Here is a 15,484-nt window from a genome sequence, read left to right on the forward strand (position 1 = left end):
GAGGATAATTATAATATCATGATGGGTTTTGCTGCCAACATGAACTGGCCATAGGTATACATGTGTCCCCTCCATCCTGACTCCCCCGCCCCACCTCCCTCCCCACCCCATCCCTCCAGGTTGTCAGCGAGCATGGGCTTTGGGTGCCCTGCATCACACATCACACTCACACTGGTCATCTGTTTTACATATGGTAGTGTATGTGTTTCTATGCTATTCTCTTAAGCAGAATGCAGATCTAACTCGGTAGGTCTGGAGGCAATATGACAATAAGACCTCAGGCGTGTTCTCAGCTGCTCTTTCAGTGCCTTCTTTCTTTCTTGCTGTGGGAGCCAGAAAGCATAGAGTACAGAGACGGCTAGGCAAGGGGGACTGCCGTTATGCTCTACGGGGCACCAAGGTTGCAGGGGAAACAGAAAGTTGTCTGTGCAGGAGAACTAAACACTTGCCAGCTGATGCTTTACCAGTTCCTTGTAGTGGTTCAACTGCCTAATGCTTGATGCCTAAAGTGCCTTCTTTAGCAGATCAGATGCAGGAGCACAGCATCGGGCATGAGCCTGTCCAATTCTAAAGTGATGATGACCGAGGTCAGTGTGGACCCCTTGAACTGCAGCAGCTGGTGGCCAGGGACTCGGGGCTTCAGCTGCCTGGTCAGGGAGGTGGCCTGGAGAGAAGGATGCCTCCAAGGCGACCCCTGTACACAGGGCCAGCCCAGGACCACCAGAGAGTGGAATAGGGCTGAGAAGTCCAGTGGTGTCCCAATATAGAGATCCCAGTGCATTGTGTCCAAAATAGCCAGCTCCATCCTCAGAGGCTCATTCAGGGAATAGTCAGAGCCATTGTGCTTTATGAAGTCTTCTCCTTATGGAATTCGGAGAAGGCAATGGCAAGCCACTCCAGTACTCTTGCCTAAAAAATCTCATGGACGGAGGAGCTTGGTAGGCTGCAGTCCATGGGGTCGATACTAGTCGGACACGACTGAGTGACTTCACTTTCACTTTTCACTTTCATGCATTGGGGGAGGAAATGGCAACCCCCACCAGTGTTCTTGCCTGGAGAATCCCAGGGACGGTGGAGCCTGGTGGGCTGCCATCTATGGGGTCACACAGAGTCTGACACGACTGAAGCGACTTAGCAGCAGCAGCAGCAGCCTCATGGAATTAACTTCTCTTCATCATTAACTTTGACAGAGAGTCTCAAAGAAATCTTTGTAACACAATGGAGTAAATGCTTTTTTATCTTTACTGAAACCATGAGGAAGATGAAGATGGCGAGAGCCAGGTTAAAATGGGTCTGATGCTGCTAAGTCATCTCAGTCGTGTCCGACTCTTTGTGACCCCATGGACTGTAGCCCACCAGGCTCCTCTGTCCAGGGGAATCTCCAGGCAAGAATACTGGAGTGGGTTGCCACATCCTGCTCCAGGGGAACTTCCCAACCCTGGGATCGAATCCACATCTCTTTTACATCTCCTCCATTGGCAAGCAGATTCTTCACTACTAAACCATCTGAAGCTCAGAATGGGTCTGGGAGAAATCAAAGATGTTCTCAACTCTCAAGAGCCACAGCTTGATTTCCTGGAAGGTGTTGTGGATCTCCATCTGCCGAAGTTGACTTCTAAAGATAGAAATATGCATTTCTGACGAGAAATGCATATTTCTGGCCATTTTAACCTTTTTGGGGGGGGGATGCCAAGTCTCTCAAATCCAGGTGTACATTTCATACTTGTATTTTTCTTGTTTGTTTGCTTGTACTACACCATGTGACACACAGGATCTTAGTTCCCCGACCAGGGGTCGGAACCCATACACCCGGCGGTGGAAGCACCGAGTCTTAACCACCAGACCACCAGGGAAGAACCCCCCCGCAAGTAACCCCATTTTGAATAGTGAAGATTGAAAGGGTTAGTATTAAATAATAGGGATGATGAGCATTATGTGTTTTCCATCTGTGTCACACAGCTGCTATATTTTAATAACTCAATGAAGAACTGTTTGTGTTATAATGGAGAATTTTATTTCTTCCAGGTTGTGAGCGTTTGTGTTATTTCTTGATCAATTTTAAAGATGCAGGCTTGATGGGGCAAAGTATTGCACAAATGAAGTGGTTGTTTTGTGAAGGTTCTGGTCTAGAAAGAGCCACAAGCAGAGGGTGATACCACAGCTTGAGGGGCCAGCCAGGTTTGGAAATCCAGCCCTATGGCTCAGAAATCTGCCAGTCATCAAAGCAAGAATTTCACAGATAATGTGTCTCAGCCCGAGAAATTCAGAAGCCTGTCTCTCATCTTAAAAGGAAAAGCACTCCTGAAAATTTATAAACAGCCAATATCCCTGCCAGGAGAAACACATATAGAAGACAGGAAGAACAAAACAAATCTAAAAACCTTCACAGGGAGAGAGAGCAGCCACATAACTCCGAGGGCCTGCCTGAAGAAGCAGCTGGACAAAACCCAACAGCCTCATTGGAACCAGGTCACCGATAGCCCTGCAGAATGAAGGTAAGGGAACCGATGGAGACAGCTGAACAGGAGATGAAAACCATGCAAAACCTAAAGAAAGCAGAGGGTTAAGAGAAACAACCACCTCCTTGTGAAAGTAAGTGAAGACAAAAAGAGAGAGAAGCAAAGGGCACCGCAAAACCAGAGCGGCAGTGGCAGAGCCAGGGAATGACAGCTGGGGACAGGCACAGCGGACCCCAGTTAGGGAAAGGGAGTTGGCATCACCCAGCCCTCGACAGTCATGTTTGGGGACAGGAGACAGTAATTAGAAAGCTATTTTTATGGTTTCCTTTTGTCTCTCTGAAGCTATGCCTAGGTTCATTCATTTGGGCGCCTGAGAAAACAACACTGATTTCACCAAAACCCTTGACTTCTTAAAAATAAGAAAAGAAAACACCCTTCTAAAGCTTCCACAAGTTTCAGCCCTTTTCCAAAATATGTATTTCTTTGCAAAAGGATATTACTCCACAGTGTGGTTTCTCTTTCTCCTCTCTCCAACTTGATTGCCCCATGCTTACACATCAAAGTAGGAAAACAGGGGTGGAATATTTTTACATCCCTAAGTTGTAGCCTTTGAGGGTGGGGAGCATGCTGGGTCTCACCATTCTGAACGATGCTGTCCGTCTCAGACAAGGCTATCCTTCCCCCTGCAAACTCCAGCCTCCTCACAGCGCCCCTTCCCAGCAGCAGGAATGCACACCCTCCCCGACTCCTCAAAGTGTGACCCTGGGCTATCTGGATGGACTTGCACTCAGTCCTAAAGAACGAGCCACCTTCCTTCTCATGCTAAGCCTTTCTCTACCCTCCCACTCCTCCCCATCTTCCTCCTGTGATGTTCTCATCACCCTGCTTGGTCCACACTTAGACAAGGTAGGTTGCCCCTACCAACACATCTGCAGGCCCTGTAAACCCCACTGATGTTCTTCAGATTTAATAGCTCCCAGTCTCTGCCTATAGGGCTTCCCTGGTGGCTCGGTGATAAAGAATCTGCCTGCCAACGAAGGAGATGTAGGTTCAATTCCTGGGTTGGGAAGATGCCTGGGAGAAGGAAATGGCAACCCTCTCCAGTATTCTTGCCTAGGAAATCTCATGGACAGAGAAGCCTGGCAGGCTACAGGCCATGGGGTTGCAAGAGTCAGACACAACTTTGCAACTAAATAATAACAATTCTACCTGTAGGTCAGTATTATTGGGTGTTATTGTCTAGATACTTCCTCAAAGGAAACTTTAGGCTCTTGTCTCAAGGGAGTGGGGAACAACTTCCCAGTGTAGCCTAAGAGGGTGTCATCCAGAGTATTCTATGGGGTGTCATCCTATAGATGCGTCTTCACACCACAGAGGGGTCCCTTCCAAGTCTCTGTTCATAGCATTATTTCCACCTGCCCATGTTACCTGCCTCTTATTCAAAGCCTACCCATCCTCAACGTCACCCTTAGGAGGTAGCTCCCTGAACCTGCCCAGTTCCCCCAAGACAATTCAACTCTCTGAATTGAAGACTCTCATGTCTGTCCTGCTGGGGCTGCCTGCTCTGTGCTTCTGTGTGCCTAGATTCACCTTTGTTCCTCTGGGTAGGAGGCAGATCTGGGAGGGACTCTTTCTGTGTGTGGCCCCTGGGTATTTCCTCTTTTCTTGCCTGATCATTGGTAAGTGGAAGAAGAGGGACTGCAGAATTGGCTTGATCACCAGGGAGACAGTCAGATGTGGTTATGATATACACTCTGGCTCTTTCCTTTCTGAATTCCATCTGTAGACTGTAGAATGGCATGGTCCACTGCTGTCTGTCCAGCACCAGACAGACTGCTGCCCATGTCCACTCTGTCTGTCCAGCACCCACATCCTCCAGGAATCATCTCATGACCCCCATCCCCTGCTGATTATGAACTCCCTTAGAGCAGGTGGAGGCAAAACTTGGCCCACCACCTGCTCTTTTAAATAGCGTTTTATTGTAACACAGTTATGCTCATTTGTAGCCATTGTTTCTGGCTGCTTTTGTGCTACAATGGCAGAGCTGAGCAGTCACAGCAGAGCCCATACAGCCCACAAAAATCAAAATATTTTCTATCTGACCCTTTATAGGAAGAGTTGTCCAAGCCCTGCCTTGGGAGTATCTTCTGTCACAATTTAATACTTAATACATTGTGGCTTTCTGTGTAGTTGTATCACCTCTCCAATAAGCATTTGAGAGCTCTGAAGGTCAGGGACAACACATGGACTCCATTGTTTCTCTCTCCTCAGAGCTTAGCTTAGTGACGGTAATAATAAGTACACAATCATTAAACAGGTGGGTCAGAATGCTTTCCTCTCAGGTAACAGAAACACTTTCCAAGACTCACTCACATAATCACGGCATTATGTTTCACAGAAGGAAGCCCAGAGGTAGGGAAGAGGTCAGTGGAGACAGATTCAGCCCCTCAACCCAAGCTCTTTTCCTTTCTCTGCTCTTTCAGCAGTGGAGCTGGCTGCATCCAATACTACTTCCCCTCATGGTCTCAAAATGGCTGCCAGCAGCCCCCGGCACAAACTGCATCCTTGTTCACATCCAGCAAGGTGAAAGGAGAGGGGCGGTGTGACTGGCTGCGCTTTCCCAGAAGCCCCGAGCTTCTCCCCTGTTGTCTCATTGACCCAAAATGGCTCACACCTGCCCCGGGCCAATCCCCAGGAAGTGGAATGGAATTAGCATGACCCACTGAGACTGCCTAATTGTCTGGGTGAATGGATGTTGTGCAATCAACCACAGGGCTCCTACAACTGAAACTGCAAAAATCGTCTTGTCACACCTTCATGTTCCAGTATACTATGTTTTGAAATATTTTAGAAACAAAGCAAGATGGAATTGTATCACTATAAGGATGGTGGCATATTTTGTGTGTCACCTGTTCCCTATGGTGTTATTGAAACTGTTGTACACATTCATTTAGTCCCTTGATTCCCCAAAATATGCAGGCTCTGCCTTCCAGAGTTACGCCTAAAATGACCCCAAAACATACATTCTTCTTATATTACACATTTACATTCCAAACCCAAAATACCTAATTCCAATGTATTCTAGAACTTTTAACTTAGTACATGCATGCTAAGTCACTTCAGTCATGCTTGACTCTGCGACCCTATAGACCATAGCCCACCAGGGTCCTCTGACCATGGGATTCTCCAGGCAGGAATACTGGAATAGGTTGCCATGCTCTCCTCCAGGGGATCTTCCCAAAGCAGGGACTGAACCCAGGTCTCCCACATTGCAGGTGGATTCGTTACCATCTGAGCCGCCAGGGAAACCCAAAGTACTTAGTACAGAATGCCATCCTGTCTTCTGCATTGGCAGGTGGTTCCTTACCCACTAGTGCCACCTGGAAAGTCCCTTTAACTTGCTAAGCCACAGCAACTTCCCCCATGACTTTCATTCCTAGAACATTGAAATAGAAGCCTTCCGTAGACCCCTATCCCTCAGCTAACTGGAATTCCAAAAGGACCTCCGCAACCACTTAAGGTCATAGGAAAATACCTGATAAATCTATGAATGAGATGTCCAGCCTGTTTTAACATCCTACTAACTAGTTCAGATGTTTTCCAGAAGTTGCTGGAATTGTTATTTCATTCCCAGAGGGGGGAAAAAACACACAAAAAATGAAATGAATAACTCCTTCCAGAAAAGATCAAAAAGGGCAACCCCACTATCACTTTGCGTCCCCTGCATAAAACCATGAAGAAACTCAGGGCAATGGCTTTAATTACATGCCCTGATTTCAGATTTGTGCCAAGGAAGCTGTGGACATATGGTGAATGTCCATAAATGGTCAGTGAGGCCTTGGCCGAGCATTCGTGTCCCTCAAGGAAGAACAAGGACCCACAAATCACAAGCCTGTGATAAGTCCTGGTTGACCAAAAAGTTTGTTCGGGTTTTCCATAAGATGTTTAAAATCTGAACAGCTTTTTTGGCCAACGCAATAAATGGGCAGCCCTTGCCAGAATGCATTACTCAAGATGCTAAAAATCTGCCTAGAGGCAGCCATCTTGCCAGCAGACACAGATCCAGATTGAGCTTCTATTTCCTCCTTAAAATCAGGCAGAGCCGACATGTACAAGAGCAGGGGAGCAGGGCTGTCAGTAGCTGGCCCGGTGAATTTACAGGCTGGGGACCTGACAGCCGGCTTCTCATAGGGGCAGGGCATGAACTTGCCTCTGAGAGTCATCCCCCTCTCCCCAGGAAGCTGTATGTCTACCACCCCCAGCGAAGCCCCATTCTGATGAGAGAGGAGAGTGCTATTAAATTATGTCACTTTGATATAGGGGCCTCTGTCTAGAAGTTCGCTGTTGAATCATGGTGTGCTGGGCTTTGAACAATATAGAGGGGGGCCTCCCGCGTCCCCTGGGTAGGTCAGCCCAGGTCTGGACTCCCGTGCAATGATGACATTGCTGCCGACGTGAATAATAAGAGTGATTTATTTGTTTGAGTTCCATATTCCAGGCGGGAACGGCTTGTGGGGCTGACGACTTACAATTGGCAAAGCAGAAAGTTTACGGAGTTAATTTATGGAGAAAGTGAAGGGCCACCTTTCTACACAGAAGATAACACAGTGCCTCCAAGGCAAAGTCTTGCGCTTATCAGGCCAGCTTGCATCTCCTGAGCCCTGTCCTACCTGTAAAGGAAGGAAGCAGGTGACCACAGAGTCACTTTAGACTCTGATCGGTGCACGGTGCACGCCATGATTCCTCGCAAACTGCTGCCAACGTCACACTGGGGATGTTCCCATCACTGTCCCCATCACCACCTCCACCATTGCCTCTGTCGCTCCCAGCAGCACTCTGGCCACCAGGAGCATTGTCCTCACCTTCACTGTGACCCTGTCACCACCAGCATCCTTTTTGTCCACCCTCCATGAACACTGGCAATACTGTTGTCTTTTCAAAATCTCCATCACATGGGACTTCCCTGGAGGTCTGTGGCTAAGATTCCACACTTCCAATGCAGGAGACCAGGTTCAATCCCTGGTCAGGGAACTAGATCCCACACGCCACAACTAAGAATTCATATGCTACAACTAAGACCCGGAGCAGCCTAATTAATTAATTTATCCAAAAAAATAAAAATAAAAAACCTCCACCACCACTTCATTGCTACCTTCACAATTCCCTCTGTCCCTTTGGAGGGCTGTAACTCATCTGACCTTCTCCAGTGTGACTGAGCTAAGAACGGGCCATTCCAAACAACACAGCCCCAAAGAGGCAAACACACATGTTTCCACTTCATTTCTTAACAGATTCACAAGCCTTGACAGCATCCCCCACTACATTATGATTCACCATAGCAGGAATCTTCCAGTCATGGAAAAGATATTCTTTTAATTTTTATTCATGTTGAGAGAGGCTCCAGGAATCAAGGCTGTACACCTTCGGTGGGTCTCCCATGTTGCTAAGGTCTTCTATTGGCTCCAGGCCCATCGACCTCACTGGGTTGCACCGTTGCTTTTCCAGAACCATCTCCTGCTAAGCCGGGGTCTTTAACTCTGCAAAGCCTAGTGGTGTCATTCATATACAGAAGACCTGAGTTGGCAGCCCTTTCTCCCTAGGGATTTACTCGAGGTATACCTTACTACCCACCCTCATTACCAATGTCCTCCTCACCAGTGTCCCCACCATAACCATGACCTGGATCCTCATGATCACTACCATCGATACCCACAGCACCTGGACCATCGGCATCAGCAGGATGGTTAATTATGAAGTTACTCTAGGTACTATGCTAGGTACTTCATGGAAAATTTGAGAATCCTGGTTTCTAGAAGAGTGGTCCCCAAAGAGTATTCTTCAGAAAATAATCCCAGGAGACTGAGCATATTTTAGAGGGCAAAAAATAAATTTCACTACCAATTGAATTCAGGAAGTGCTACCATATTGACAATGCACTTTTGCATATTAAAGTCTCTGAAAAGTCCTGCAGAAGAGGACTCTGTTTAAGACTGTTTGACCCAGTATTTCTCAAGTATATTTTGCCACAAAATCATGTTTCCACCTAACGTCCATTAACATCACAAGGAACTCTCGCTCCACGGAACACACTTTGAGAAGTGCAGCTTTCAAAGCTTAAAAAGGGGCAAGAGGCAGTGACACGGACACAGAGGCATTTAAGGGACACCAGCGTGAATCCTCCTCTGGAGGCATTGGGTTCCTAGGGCTTCCCTGGGGACTCAGTGGTAAAGAACCCGCCTGCATTGGCAGCAGACATGGGTTCGATCCCTGGGTGGGGAAGATCCCCTAGAGAAGGAAATGGCAATCCACTCCAGTATTCTTGCCTGGAGAACTCCATAGACAGAGGAGCCTGGCGGGCTGCAGTCCATGGGGTAGCAAAGAATCAGACACAATTTAGCAACTGAGCAGGCATGCACACATGTTAATTTCCTAGAGCTGCCATAACAAAGGACCACAAACTTGCTGGCTTAAGCTACACAAATTTATTGTCTCACAGTTGTGGAAGCCAGGGGTCTAAAATCAAGGTGCCAGCGAGGCCAGGCTTCCTCTGAGGCTCTGGGTAGAATTCTTACTTGCCTCTTTCCAGTTGCTGCTGGTGACCAGCGATCCTCGGCATTCCTGCAGCTGCATCAGTCCAATCTCTGCTCTGTCCCTACACATCCTTCTCCCCTGGGTTTTCACATCATTTCCCTTTCCTCTGAGTGCAAGTTTCCCCTTTTTATAAGCACATCAGTCATATTGGATTAGAGGCCGGTTCTATCCCAGCACGACCTTAACTACTTACATCTGCAATGACCCTATTTCAAAAAAAGGTCATATTCACAGGTACTAAGTGCTAAGATATCAATATATTGGGGGCAGGAGGGGGTGGGAGGCGGAGTAAAAATTCAGTCCATTACAGCGGGGGTTTTTCCCTAATGTTCTTACTGGGAAAAAGAAAAAGTTGGGTGTTCTCAAGCTAAATTGTGCTTTCTGTTTATTTTTCTTGTTTTACAGGTGAGTGAACTCTCACTGCCTGGAAGCTTTAGGACGGGACATGTTCCTCGGTATTCACTCTCCCATCTCCCCACCCCACCTTGGCTGGGCCCCCACCCAGGCCTCTCCCTGAGGGCTCCTCGTAGGAGTGAGGGCTAATTTCTGCCTCACTGCGTTCTCCCGGGAGCCCCAAGACAAAGGCAGCCCCTCACCCTCCCCTGACAGGTTCAGACAGTTGGTGCTGAGGATGGAATGGCTGCCCTCAGAATCCCTTCCAAGGTCCCCTCCCTGAAGGAGAAGGAGGCTCTTCGTGGACTCAAGCAGCTGCCTCATCAGCCTTCCTGCAGTGACTCCTGCAGGCAGGACCACATCCCACAGTGGTCGTGGGCCTCCCAGCTCCAAAGCACAGACAGTAGGTTGATGCCTGAGGCCTCGTCAACCAAGTGGGGAAGAGAGCCCTCCTGTCCACTGGGCCTGGCTGAGTTGAGAGCTGCCTGGCATTTAGTAGGTGCTCAAGAAAAGCCTATGGAATTCAATAGAATGAAGCTGAATTTCATTTTCCCCACTTGCCTTTCATGTATTTGAGGGATCCTACTGCTCCCCTCAAACGAAGCCACGCTGCCGACTTTCCCTGTGAGACTTTCTCAGTTCTAACTCCCATCACTTTGCTCATTGTACCTGCTACCTAGAACTTTCCCCCTTCCTCCGCGTAGGCAAATTCCAGACACATTTGGAAGATCACTGTAATGCTTACCACCTCCACAACTGTGCCAGCCTCTGGAATCATGAAGCTCCGTCCCAGGCATGGGCTTGTACAGGTCGCTATCTGCTTATCAAAACAAATTTTCTCCCTCCTCTGCATAGGAACAATGCTGATGGACAACTCTAGAAACAATTGTTAGCAGCAACAGGAATGCAACTAGAGACGACCATACTAAGTGAAGTAAGTCTGAAAGAGAAGGACAAATCCATGTGATATCACTTATATGTGGAATCTAAAATATGACACAAATGAACTTATCTACAAGACAGAAGCAGACTCCCAGACATAGAGAACAGGCTTGTGGTTGCCAAGGCAGGGGGGCTATGGGAGGGATGAACTTAGTAGATCCAAACTATTACACATAGACTGGATAAACAACAAGGTTCTGCATAGCACAGGGAACTATGGGGTTGCCCAAAAAGTTTGTTTGAGTTTTTCTGTAATTACAGAAGCTGGATTTCATTTACAGAAAAAACCTGAACAAAATTTTTGGCCAACAAAATATATTCAATATCCTAGAATAAACCATAATGGGAAAGAATATATAGAAGAATGTATTAATATATATGTGTATAACTGAGTCACTTTGCTGTAGAGTAGAAATTAATGCAACATTGTAAATCAACTATACTTCAATTTTTTAAAAAAAATTTTAAAAAGGAAACAAATGTTAAACATCACACTATTCGCCTTTTTCCTCCCCCAGGCCCCTGGGGCACAATATCATGGGAAAGGCATGAGGTGTGGCTTCAAACAGCCTTGAGTTCTGCTCCTTACTAGCTGTGTGACCTTGGTGATTGTCATGCCCTCTATGAGCCTCATCTGTAAAATAAGGATATGAAGATTGCCTTTGTAAATTGCAGACACAAAGATACAACTCCCAGCTCCCCCTTCAAGAACACATACTGTCCTTGATTCTGGGGGTAGTCAGCAGATAGCCCCCAGCTGTTGGTTCCTCAGGATCTGGCTCCCTACAGAGAGCTGTCCCCCTTCCCCAAAGTCACACCCCTCCCAGAACAGCCTGCATCCAATTATGAAGCAGATGTGGGGGCTATGGGCCCAGTCACTTTGGTCCAACACTGGACACTCCTGCTGCTAAGTCGCTTCAGTCATGTCCAACTCTGTGCGACCCCATAGATGGCAGCCCACCAGGCTCCCCCGTCCCTGGGATTCTCCAGGCAAGAACACTGGAGTGGGTTGCCATTTCCTTCTCCAATGCATGAAAGTGAAAAGTCAAAGTGAAGCCGCTCTGTCGTGTCCAACTCTCAGCAACCCCATGGACTACAACCTACCAGACTCCTCCGTCCATGGGATTTTCCAGGCAAGAGTACTGGAGTGGGGTGCCATTGCCTTCTCCGCTGGACACTCCTAGGGGGCCAATATTGCTCTGTGCTTCCACCAGACCTGGGTCACAATTCACCTACTTCCTCTGCACATTCTGCTTCCCTACCCATTAATCCTAATCCCTCCTAAACATCTTGTTCCCCAAACTCCATCTCTACATCCACTTCTGAGAAACCAACCTGTTACAGAGTATATGAATTATAATTTATGACCCAAAAACACCTGTCACTGTCACCTAACACATAGTAGATGCTCAGAAACATCACTCTCCTCCTTACCCTCGCCCCCCTGCCCATCCACCCCTCCAACCCCACCCCCTCGCCCCCCGCTGCCCTGTAAGGAAGAAACAGAAGGCTTTCTGGAGGCAGTTTGAGTTGAATCTCTCCAGCAGGATAGGAGAGCCTCAGCAACAGCACATGCCAAGTTCCCGGGGAGGCCAGGCAGGCGGGGCCCAAAGAGATGCAGGACCCTGTGATTAAAGAGACAGAAGTGGATTCAGATGGCCAGGAAATATCAAAACTCATCACCGCGAGGAGTAGCCAGGGAGAAGTGGAAATCTATACGCAGAGTTAATGTTTTCCAGCTCCTGCAGATACCGCTGCCCAGCAGACTTCTGCTGTCTGCCTGGGAGTGGAGGCTTGCTCTACTTGGAGGAGTTTTTCCTATAAAAAGAGCCCCCAGGCTATTATTCTTTGCAGTGTGAAATGGAAAATTACCTGGATGGGGTTTCATGTGAAGCAGCAAGCCATTAGAAAGAGTTGGACAAATGTCTGAGCTGAGAACAAGATACGAAGCAAGTTCTCGGGGCTGCAGAACTAAAGAGAAGAGCAGGGGGTGATGGGGGGAGGAGGGAGATGTGGATCTGACCTTGGGTGCCTGGCACCCAAGTCTCCTTGGCATGAGAAGCTGAGATCTGACTGGTACCAAGCCCCCTCTGCCCCTCTTTAAAGACACCCCTTCATCTGCCCTCGCATCCACTCTCCAACCTGATGACCAGTGGGGTAGTTTCTAACGGAAGACTCAAAGGAGTGCAAGAGACCCAGGGAGAAGACACAGCCGATCCGAGCACAGTGCTCAGAGCCAGGCAGCTCCAATCCAGCTCAGCTCTGCCACTTTGTCACTATGTAACCTTAAGCAAGTTATTCAACCTCTCTGGACCTCAGCTAGCTATTACTGCCTTTGCTGCTGCTGCTGCTAAGTCGCTTCAGTCGTGTCCAACTCTGTGCGACCCCACAGACGGCAGCCCACCAGGCTCCCCCGCCCCTGGGATTCTCCAGGCAAGAACACTGGAGTGGGTTGCCATTTCCTTCTCCAATGCATGAAAGGGAAAGTGAAGTTGCTCAGTCATGTCCAACTCTTCGTGACCCCATGGACTGCAGCCTACCAGGCTCCTCTGTGCATGGGATTTTCCAGGCAAGAGTACTGGAGTGGGGGGCCATCGCCTTCTCTGATTACTGCCTTTATTATCATGCTATTCTTACATCAAGAGTTATAATCTCTGGGCAAAAGATGAACATGTCTTGAAACAAGAGCAAATATTGTGCTCTGCAAAAACTAGTACAGGCCAGACTGGAGCAGTCTAGGTAGACTTCATGCAGGAGGTGGCATTTGAGTGTGACCTTGAAGGACGGGCTTTAGGCAGACCTGGGAAAGAGAGAAAGCAGGGGACATAAAATACTCAGATGAAACCATAAAGGCAGGAACGGGTGTGTTTGCCACTTCGTGTGTTTGTAATGACACAAACAGCTTCAGTACCACACGAATAACTATTTCAGTACAATTGGCTTTTTTGGTAATTCTTTACTTTTTTTATCGTATGCTTTTGAAAACAGTGTTCTGAGAAGCATCCATAGGATTGCTACAAAGGGACCCTTTGCCTCACATCTGATTCCCCCAGAAAAAGGCACCTCTGTCCACAGACTTACATCCTCAGCTACGGCAGCAGGCAGCCAGCCCTCAATTGCTGGAAGCTTTCTCCCGGAAGTTGAGCCCTCTTCCACGCAGCCCACATCCATGAGTGACCCATCTGGAGTCCTGGGAAGTGAGATGACTTTGGCCAAAAGCAGGTCTGCTCCAACCCGGGCCATGCTGGCTGCAGAGCCCCCCATGGGGCCACTTACCTTCTCCCTCTGCCCATGCCTGCTTCCCCCTTCTCCTCCCATCCCAGGCACCCAGGGCCCTCCTCATTCTACATCCTGCGCTCAAACATCTTTTCAGAATCTGCTTCCCTGGGAACACGGCCTACAGCAACTTTCCCCAAAGAGGTGGCAGCATTTTGCGTCTAGTGGGGTGGCTGTTCCTGCGAGCAGCTGGCAGCCCTGGGCTGAATGAGAAGTGGTCTCTGCTTTCTCAGAGCAGTGTCTCATGAGCGGCCAGGGTTTAAAGGGCAACAATAGGCATATTCTTGGGAGCACAGAGGGATGTGTTTGTCCAAAGGGGTGATGGGGAGCTTCCACGGAGCTGATGTTGAACTCAGCCTCGAAGAAGGAGAATGAGTCCACAGGCAGATCAGAGAGGGAGGCCAGGGTGGGGTCTCCCGCCCCGCATGTTTGCATTGTCACAGATGCATGAAGAAAGGAGGCCTGTTCAGGAAACCATGAGATGATCAGGGAGAGGTTTCCAGAAGCACCTAAGACCACCAGGGTCTTATCTGGACTTGAGTTTCTGGACACTAGGGAGGCTTTGAGGAGTTTCAAGCAACAGAACATGAACATCAGGTTTGTTTTCAGGGAAAAATAACTAAGGTGGCAGAGATACCTGGAAGGTGAGGACCCCATCATCAGAGAACCTGAGAGAGAACCAAAGCAGCAGAACTCAGCAGTGGGGGAGAGTTTGGGGTCTACAGTGACTGCTGGTAGGCATATTTTAGAAATTGGAAGCCTGAGTAGGAGCCCTGCCCCTTTTTAATAGTTCTGTGAACTTGGACATCTTATGACCTCTTTGATTTCACATTTTTTTTCCCTCCTCCGTGAATGTCCGCCTCGCAGCCAGAGGTCAGGGTCCAGTGGGCTCCAGAATACAGTCAGTTCAGTCACACCCCGGGAATTGCCTTCTGGCCTGATCTGTAGCCCCAAAGTGTGCATTGATGGGAAAGTTTATGGGCACAGGTATTCGGAACACAGAGAAAGCAGAACCAGGGCAGGGCCGGGGAGGAGGGCGGGGAAGGCGGGGGAGGGCGGCCCTTGCCACTGCCTATCACCAAGTCAAGAAACCAAGGAACAGGAGGGTCCCACGATGAGAAAGAACAAGGGGAAAAATTAGAAGCGAAATGTGAAGTTAATAAAAATACTTTATTCAATCAAACTCTGAAAGCAGCTGCAACCCTGTAACAGCAGCCAAAGCCCGGCGCTCTGATTTTTCACTTTGGTTAATTACCTAATGGTTTGCAGAGCTCCCTGCTACTATATGACTCACTCATTTTTTCTGTTTCTTCCCTCCCCCAACCTCCACCTTTCTGCTCTATTCTGGTCTTCCTTCTCTGGAATCCACTTTCCTGGGAAACCATAACATCTTACAGAAAAACCCAAATGGACTTTTTAGCTGACCCAATAGCTTTACCCCATCTCCTGTTGGTTAAGGGGTTGCTGAGTCATCAGTGGGCATTTTCTGGACCCCAATCTGTTCAGATTGAGCAGATGCCTCTAGGGAACACAGAGAATTAGGATCTGGGCCCCGTCTCTCCAGAGCTGGTGTCCAGGTGAGATAGTCTCTTATGCACACACGCCAGGTGCAGACAGTGACTACGTGTCCATAACCTCCCGGGTGGTGAGACCTCAGTGCATTGTGAGGGGCAAAAGGGCATCTCCAACTCTGACTGCAGCTGTGGGCACCATCCTGGAAGAGCTGCTGGTCATGCTGGGTGCTATGGGATGTTCTGGCCAGAGGAGGAGAGGCTGGGTGTGGGGGTGTGGGGTGGTCATGTTGTTCTGGGAAGACTGAGCAA

At 48.5% G+C, this 15,484-nt stretch overlaps 1 pseudogene; it reads right to left on the reverse strand.

Annotated features, from left to right (window-relative positions):
- Positions 1–221: 221 nt before the first annotated feature.
- On the reverse strand, positions 222–13,628 carry LOC102397587 (annotated as a pseudogene).
- Positions 13,629–15,484: the final 1,856 nt, after the last annotated feature.

This window comes from Bubalus bubalis, chromosome 2 (genome assembly GCF_019923935.1).
Source record: "Bubalus bubalis isolate 160015118507 breed Murrah chromosome 2, NDDB_SH_1, whole genome shotgun sequence".
NCBI classification, from domain to species: Eukaryota; Metazoa; Chordata; class Mammalia; order Artiodactyla; family Bovidae; genus Bubalus; species Bubalus bubalis.